The sequence below is a fragment of the Molothrus ater genome, chromosome 1 (genome assembly GCF_012460135.2).
Source record: "Molothrus ater isolate BHLD 08-10-18 breed brown headed cowbird chromosome 1, BPBGC_Mater_1.1, whole genome shotgun sequence".
Lineage (NCBI taxonomy): Eukaryota > Metazoa > Chordata > Aves > Passeriformes > Icteridae > Molothrus > Molothrus ater.
In genome coordinates, this window is record NC_050478.2 from 127,455,229 (window position 1) to 127,462,741 (window position 7,513).

Below are 7,513 nucleotides of genomic sequence, written 5' to 3' on the forward strand. Positions count from 1 at the left end.
AAGTTCATAATCACACTGCAACTCTCAGAGCATTCTAAATCACTTAAAAGCAAAATAGCGATAAATAATTTATTTGCTGATAAAACAGCAGAGAGAAATCCTTCTCTTACTGCAAAACCAAAGGAAGTTCCATTTTTTTGAGGCCTTGGTTATAAATATAACAGGAGCAGAGAAATTATTTCAGTTATGCTTTAACAGTGGTTAATAAATCAAGATTGCATATTAAAATATACATTGACATTCTAAACCTTAGTGTAATATTTAATTAAGCCAACTACTACTTTGATCTCCATATTTCTAAGCAGGGTCCAAGGACTCTTCTACTACTAGTGAAGCCATCATAGAGCTGAACCAATAGTTTATTTCTCAAACTGTGTAGGAAATACAGTGAGCAAAATACTTTGGAAATTAAAATTGTGGACAGATTGAGGTTTAATTATTTATGGATCATGCTTTTCTTTTATCTTGCAATGTTGGTTAGCTAAAAAACTTGTTGCAGATCTGTTAGAGGCTACTGGTCAGGCAGAAATGCACAAGCTGCCATAGGGCAAGTCTGGAATCCATTAATTCCATCTACATTAACTGCTTCTTTATAACATATAAATCTTTTATGCTTGCTGTACATAATAATATTTCTAAATGGATTATCAATACTGATGCACCAAAATGTAGCTGTGTGTAGCAACTGGGCCCAATTGACAACAGTGTTAGCATAAGTGCATGAATTTCATTGAACCCTGTCAGATAAGGGAGTAACTTTGTCATAGCAAGCTGTTAACCACTGTTAAAGTCAGATGAGCCAATGAATAGAAATAGATGTTCACATAATCATAGATCACTTTGTGTTGGAAGATACCTTACAGATGCCCTGCCATCTGCAAGGACATCTTCCACTAGACCAGGCTGCTCAAAGCCCCACCCAGCTGCATCTTGAACACTTCCAGGGATGGGGCATTCACAACTTCTCTGGGCAATCTGTTGCAGTGTTTCACAACCCCCACAATAAAGAATTTCTTCCTAATTTATGAACCTACACTCTTTAAATGTAAAGCCATTACCTTTGTCGTATCATTACAGGCTCTGTAAAAAGTGCCTTTGCAGCTCTCCTGTAAGCCCCCTTTAGATATTGGAAGGCACTCTAAGGTCTCTACGGAGCCTTCTTTTTTCCAGACTGAACAACCCCAGCTCTCTCAGCCTGTCCTCAGAGAACAGGTGCTCCCACCCCCTGGTCATGGCCTACCTCTGGACCCACTCCAACACTCCCATAGGTCCCCAGAGCTGGACACAGAACTCAGGTGGAGTCATACAAGAGCAGAGTAGAAGGTGCAGGATGCCCTCCCTCGCCCTACTGGCCACGCTGCTTTTGATGCAGCCCAGGATGTGGCTGGCTTTCTGGGTTGCAAGTGCACAGTGACAAGTCATGTCAAGCTTCTCATCAAAGCAACACCCTCAAGTCCTTCTCCTCAGGGCTGTTCTCCGTTCTCTTCCTCCTTTATAACTGGGGATATCCCTTGGAGACAGATACCTGCTAAGCCCCCAGCTTTTGGACACTGTTGTCTCCCTCCATGGAACAAGCAAATGGCATTAATTTGTAAAAAATGCATATATCTGTGATTAAAAGTGTTTTGGTATCCAAGTCCATTTAGCCTGAACAGTGATTTGGTCCTGAACTGTTACACTATGCAAGTCAGACCTTTCACAGTCAGCTGTTTACTTACTGTGTATTTAGCCAAGCCCTAAAAATATAATCTCAATGTTTTCAGTGATCTAGTTCAGTAACTGAAATTAATATGAAAATTGACAGGTAAGACATATGAAAACAAAATTAATATATTTAAGAGAAAACATAAATAGATATTTTTAAACCAGTTTGTGACTGGGCAATGATAATGTATGATGTGAAGTAGAAGGATTTGTAAGAAATCACTTTCTTTTCACTAACATTACCACACTAATATATTTAACATAGACATTTACATGCTTTGCATTTTAAGTGCCTCTGAAATTCAAGCACCAAGCCTGCACATTTCAGCAGCACCATCAGATGTAATGAGTTATGGTACTATCGGCATGTTGATAAGCTATAGCCCAAAGAAGAACAAGAAGGAAGTATAAAAAATATGGCCAGAGGATGGGATAAAATTATCAGCGAGTGTGTTTTCCTGTTTGGTTTTAATCTACATTTAATTAAATTCTTATCTTCTGTGTACTTATGGTCGCATTTGAATGGCGAGACTGCATTCATTATGAATGGTAAAACTTAACTCGGAGAACATTTCATGTGGCTTCTTTAAAAAAAAGGAAAAGGAAAAATACTGTCTTTATTCTTTACACTTAGGTCTTTTTAAAGAAGGGTTAAGTTACTTTAGGCTCAAATGCTGTTCTGCACTTAACCTTTAGGTTAACTGATTTCTAAACTTGCTCTTTAATATTTTTTTAAAAAATATATCATTTGGAAATGCTAATATCAAAATTTTGGTTGAATATAGTCAAGAATGGGGGAGTAATGAAACATGTTAAAATGTTTCCTTCATTCTTAAAACCATAAAATGCTAAGAGAAAATTTCCACTGCTAACAACAAATATGTGTGTTGGGCCGCATTCAGAATTACCTATAGCCATCAATTTCTCTGAAATTAAAAAGATATTTTAAAAAATTCTTAACAATTACTTTTGAGAATCTTAGTTTGTATTATTATCTTTTTCTCTGTTTTCCAGATCACTGGGCTGACCATGCAGTCATCCTTGGGCAAAACCCAGCTCTCATGTTGTGTAAATGAGAAGGGCAGAATTGGGTACTTTGTCTTACTTATTAGTTTCAAAGGTATTTTGGGGGCAGAGGACAACTGAGATCAGAAATGATACTACCAGCACAAAAATAATATCTAGGCTAAATTATTAAAAGATATAACAAAGTGAAACAAAATGGAAAGCCTTCTGCGTGTCCTTATCAGTCACTACAGCAACTAATACACCATATATATTTTAAAACATTCCATTTATCTATCAAGGAGATGTTATCAGGCAATGCAAAATCATATGACACTGTGTCAGAAATATCCCTGTGACTTTTATATTGCATACATTTATTTTCTATCTTTGAAGGGCCTATCCCTATGACACTTTAAAGGCATCTTTAAATGAGAGGTATGCTGCATTCACACAAACCCAAGCCCTGCCAAAATGAAACCACCTCCAATTAAACATATTCCTGCAGTACCGAATACTCATTTTCCTGAACTAACCTCCACACAAGCCCTTGAAAACCGATCAGCTTTGAAGTGTGGGTTGATAATTAACAAATATCGGGAGCTACTGCAGGTAGAACATTTCAGGGTCAGAAGTTCTACTAGGAAAATGAAAACATTGGCACCAGAGAGTAATTGTTTTCTTGCTCATTTGGTTATTGATTTTCAACTCCCTCTTCTCCTAGAAGTTTGGATTTTACATATCTTTCCTTCATCCTTATCCCATTCTAGTATTATGCTACTAATAATGGAAAAAGGAAAGGGAGAAAGGCAGAAAGGAAAGGAAAAGCATGGGAGAAATTTAAGAATTGCAACCTGTATAGATTTTGTTCAATGTCTTTTTAGAGCCCACTGGATCTAAGTTGTGCTATAAATGGTGAGTTTTGCTTGATAAAGTGCCAGCCGAGGTCTGAGTCAGCTGACAGCTCCGTAGCTTTACTCTGCAGTTTCTCATACAACATATTGCTATGCTGTGATTGTTCAGGTTTAGAAACAGAAGTAACTCTAGCAAAGTCCTCATCCAAGAGAGAATGTTGCAATCATTTCACTAAGCAAATATAATAAAGCAAAATTAAAAGCTCCCTCACTCCAGCATCTACCATTAAGCTTTAATAAAGATTCTGAGATTGATAACTGAGCCATATATCTTCTGTCATCATTGCTGGGAGAAATGTTATTGTCATTTCTTTCACCTGTATCCAACTGTATATTGATGTTACCAGAATCTGTCTTCCTTAAGAGTTTGCCAGCTAATTCCCAACTAAGCCACAATTTAAGCTGAACTAAATCACTTCACCGCATCTGTCGGATCAGTTTGGAGAGACAACACAGTCCTGGCTTAATCCTTTAAACACTGAGATGTGTAACTATGACACTGAAAGAAGGGAAGGTGGCTGTCCCACATTTCCTCTTCTTACTCAGATCTGAGGTAAACTGAATCACACTCTCAAACATCTGTCTCTGCAACAGGATTATCAGAGTCGAGCTGACACTGATCCCAATTTAAGTGCCTCAGATACATGCCTAAATTTAGGGGGAATCTGGACCATAGAGTATGGTACAGTTGCCATTCAGGAGAGAGCAACACTTTTTTCCCCTGTCTGTTCAGATGGCACTGTGTCCTTCTGCAGGGGAGAGGTGAAGCAGTTTGGGAGACACAGCAAAAGGGTACAAGAAAAAAATACCCTTTCTTAGAAGAATCATTGCTCTTGGATTTAGGAACCATATTAGTGTGGTCACTTTCCTATGCATTTCATGTAATTTCCAAGAAGCTCTTGTGGTCTGGCGTGAGATCTCTGGGAAGATGTGCTGCCAAAACCTGCTAAAAACATTATTTGCAATACCACCTGTAAATCTATTGTATTGGTATTAGCTGTGTTATGATAAAAATACCAACTCATCTTGGAAAAAAAAAAGGTATATATAGCCAGCTAATCAATTGCATAACTTTTCTAAAAATGTCTTCAGCATGATGACATTAGGCAACTGTGAACCTGTTAGCTTCCAGCTCTGCTGTCAGTGCTATGATATAATGAATGCCAGCATGGTGTTCCATCAGCTCCTGCCACCTGCTCTGCTTTGGAAAAAGAAGTCTCTTTTTTGGCAGCCATCAGATATCATACCCAGTGCCCACTGGCAAGAACAATGACTCTTTGCCATGGTCTCCTTTGCTTAAGAAAGTCTCAAAAAGAGGCCTAGTGGAGAGGGAAGATAAAAGTACTGCAGTGCAGGGATAGAGGACTTTAAATGGGACAGGTACAGTAGTAGCCCCTGGACATGAGGGTGCTCAGGGTGGACGCTGATTCAGAGAATGATCCATCTACATCACTGCTCACAGAGGACTACTACCCTGGCTCTGAGTGGGTCTCCAGTAAACTGCAGACTTTCTTTCTCTAGGCAGAAAAGCAACTCCTATTTTGCGCCAGTTCAGTGCCTGGATGGGGGCTCCAACCTCTTCACATCTCTCTGCAAATACATCTGTTTGTGTATAGGACAGCGCTGTGTCCCTGGACTCACCCAGATGAAGTCACCACGGCAAACTGAGGCATGCAGGAGGCTGTCTCTATCTCTGACACTGCTCTGTGCTACAGGCACTGCACCAAGGCAGAGATGTGGCCCAGAGGGCAGGGAAAAAGAATAACTTAATTTCTCTCTTCCCCGCTTTGCTGACTAGACTTACCTGACTGGTAGGATTCATACTTTGTCTCAGCCCTAAGATGCAGAGAAACTGAATTCACCCAACTGAGAGGGTTATCTGTTGATTAATGAAAGTCCAGTGTGATGGAATATTGTCCTAATCACATTGTACACTGACCAAATACTGCTATAAATGAAGGGGAAAGAGCATTTGCTTTCTTAATGGCTACAGCAACTGGGCTTTAGATTGGCAATTTTAGCAGTATTATGCTAGACTAACATGCACGCATCTACCATAAGCCTAATGCACTGATTTTAATAGGTAATGCCAGCGTTAAACGCTGCTCTATATTGGGACAAGCCTGTTGTATTTATGTTTTTCTAATGTGCACAAGCATTTACATGAGCTGCATTTTTACCTCACAGGGATTTTTTGCTGGAGTAAGAGGTGCAGATTTGCACAGTGGACTTTGGAGTATACATATGGAGAAAAACAAAAAGAGAGAAATTATACTACTCATTCTGCTTGTGAACAAAAGCAGGACTGTAATTCATGAAAAGTGAAGCAGTGAGTTATGACAAACCTGCCCTCACAAGACAACAGTGATGATAAAGTATACAAACCCGGACACATTCCACATTCCATAATTCCTTGCAAACTCTAAGCCTGCAGTTTGTTTTGACGCAAGCCTTGACTTCTGCAGCCAAAAAAATCTGACTTTCTGTTGTATTAAAGTAAAATAGAAACAACTGTTGTTCCATTTATTTTATCTAGTGTTCAAATGATTGCAAAACCATGACAGAAGTTGCTGCATAAAGAAACCCCACTTCTTTTAGTAGAGACAGCCATTAAGTCTGGTTTTGTTAATGTCAGATTTCTGTATTTCATAGGCTTTTGGGTGAGGGGGGAAATAATCTTTGAATTATAAGGCTGAGATTTTTTCTCTGTTTATGACTCTCATAACAAAAATGTTTTAAAATACTCAAACAACAACCAGTGCCACATGCACTGAGACTTGGTGAAATCTACCACTGACAGCATCCCACAATGGTCCTGGTCTTACTGCTTTTCATGTTTGCTGTCTTATTCAGCACTGTCATCATTTTAGCACATCTGATTATGACTCTTTCTAATAGGAATCATCAACCTGGAATCAAGCTGACAAGGTTTTGCAAGGCTGTCTTTTTCATTGCCAAGGATTCATCTTGTTCACAGATCTTTATGTTTTTTAATTTAAAAAGCATTAACTAACACATCTGAATGGTTTATGTATATGCACTAAAGCATGTGAATTATTTCTGACAATTGTTAGCCTCCTGCTTAATATCTAGAACATAAATAAAAGTTGCCTTATTTAACTTTGAATTAATTTATCTGTAAAGGACAGATCCTGCTTTTCTCCCCAGTCTCACCGAGTTAAATTTCTGTGTTGGAGTGAGGCGTGCTCAGGTGTCAGAAATGCCAAACTGCAATGAACTACAATGATGGCTTAACTCTTCCACAGATACACGTTGACATACTGGATATTGGCAAGTTCTTCCCATCACAAATTTTACCACAAAAAATGCTTTTCTTAAAGAAAAAAAAATCTATGTTAATAGTACATGTGAAGGGTCTATAAATGTATTTGCTTCTATTCTCCTTTGGTGGTTGAGGCCAGGTCATCCCCTGGCAGGCCTCCAGGAATGCACAGTCCCTGGGCACAGAGCCACCCGTCTGTCGGTGTCCCCACACAGCATCGAGCCCTGCAGTGGATCTGTCTCATCAGCAACTCGACCTGCTGCAGCCTGGGCTGACCCAGCTTCTATGCTGTGTGTGGACTTCTTGTATGCTGCTGGCTGAAGTGAAATGTCTCCCCCCTTTTATTCAAGGAGCTCAATGGCCTGAGCCCAGTCCAAATCACCTGGGTTTCCCACTGAAGACTGAAGGCAGCTCCTCAGGCACACAGGACTTCCAGTAAGTGGGTTAAACCCTTTCTGGAGGCAAATCTGAGTCACAAAGCCGACTCGTACAGGTGAACCGGGTGAATACCATCCTTCCCACATGCAGAGGCTGAGCTGCAGTCTTCAGGATAAATACGTGGCACTATTTACACTTTAAACTCTCTCCCCAAAAAAATCTCATATCA

General features: G+C 39.5%; 1 protein-coding gene across 3 annotated transcripts in view; it reads right to left on the reverse strand.

Moving 5' to 3' along the window:
* The window catches only part of ZFPM2 (zinc finger protein, FOG family member 2), a 308,205-nt gene that overhangs the window by 53,283 nt on the left and 247,409 nt on the right, over nt 1-7,513 (reverse strand). The gene's annotated exons all lie outside the window — the stretch shown is intronic.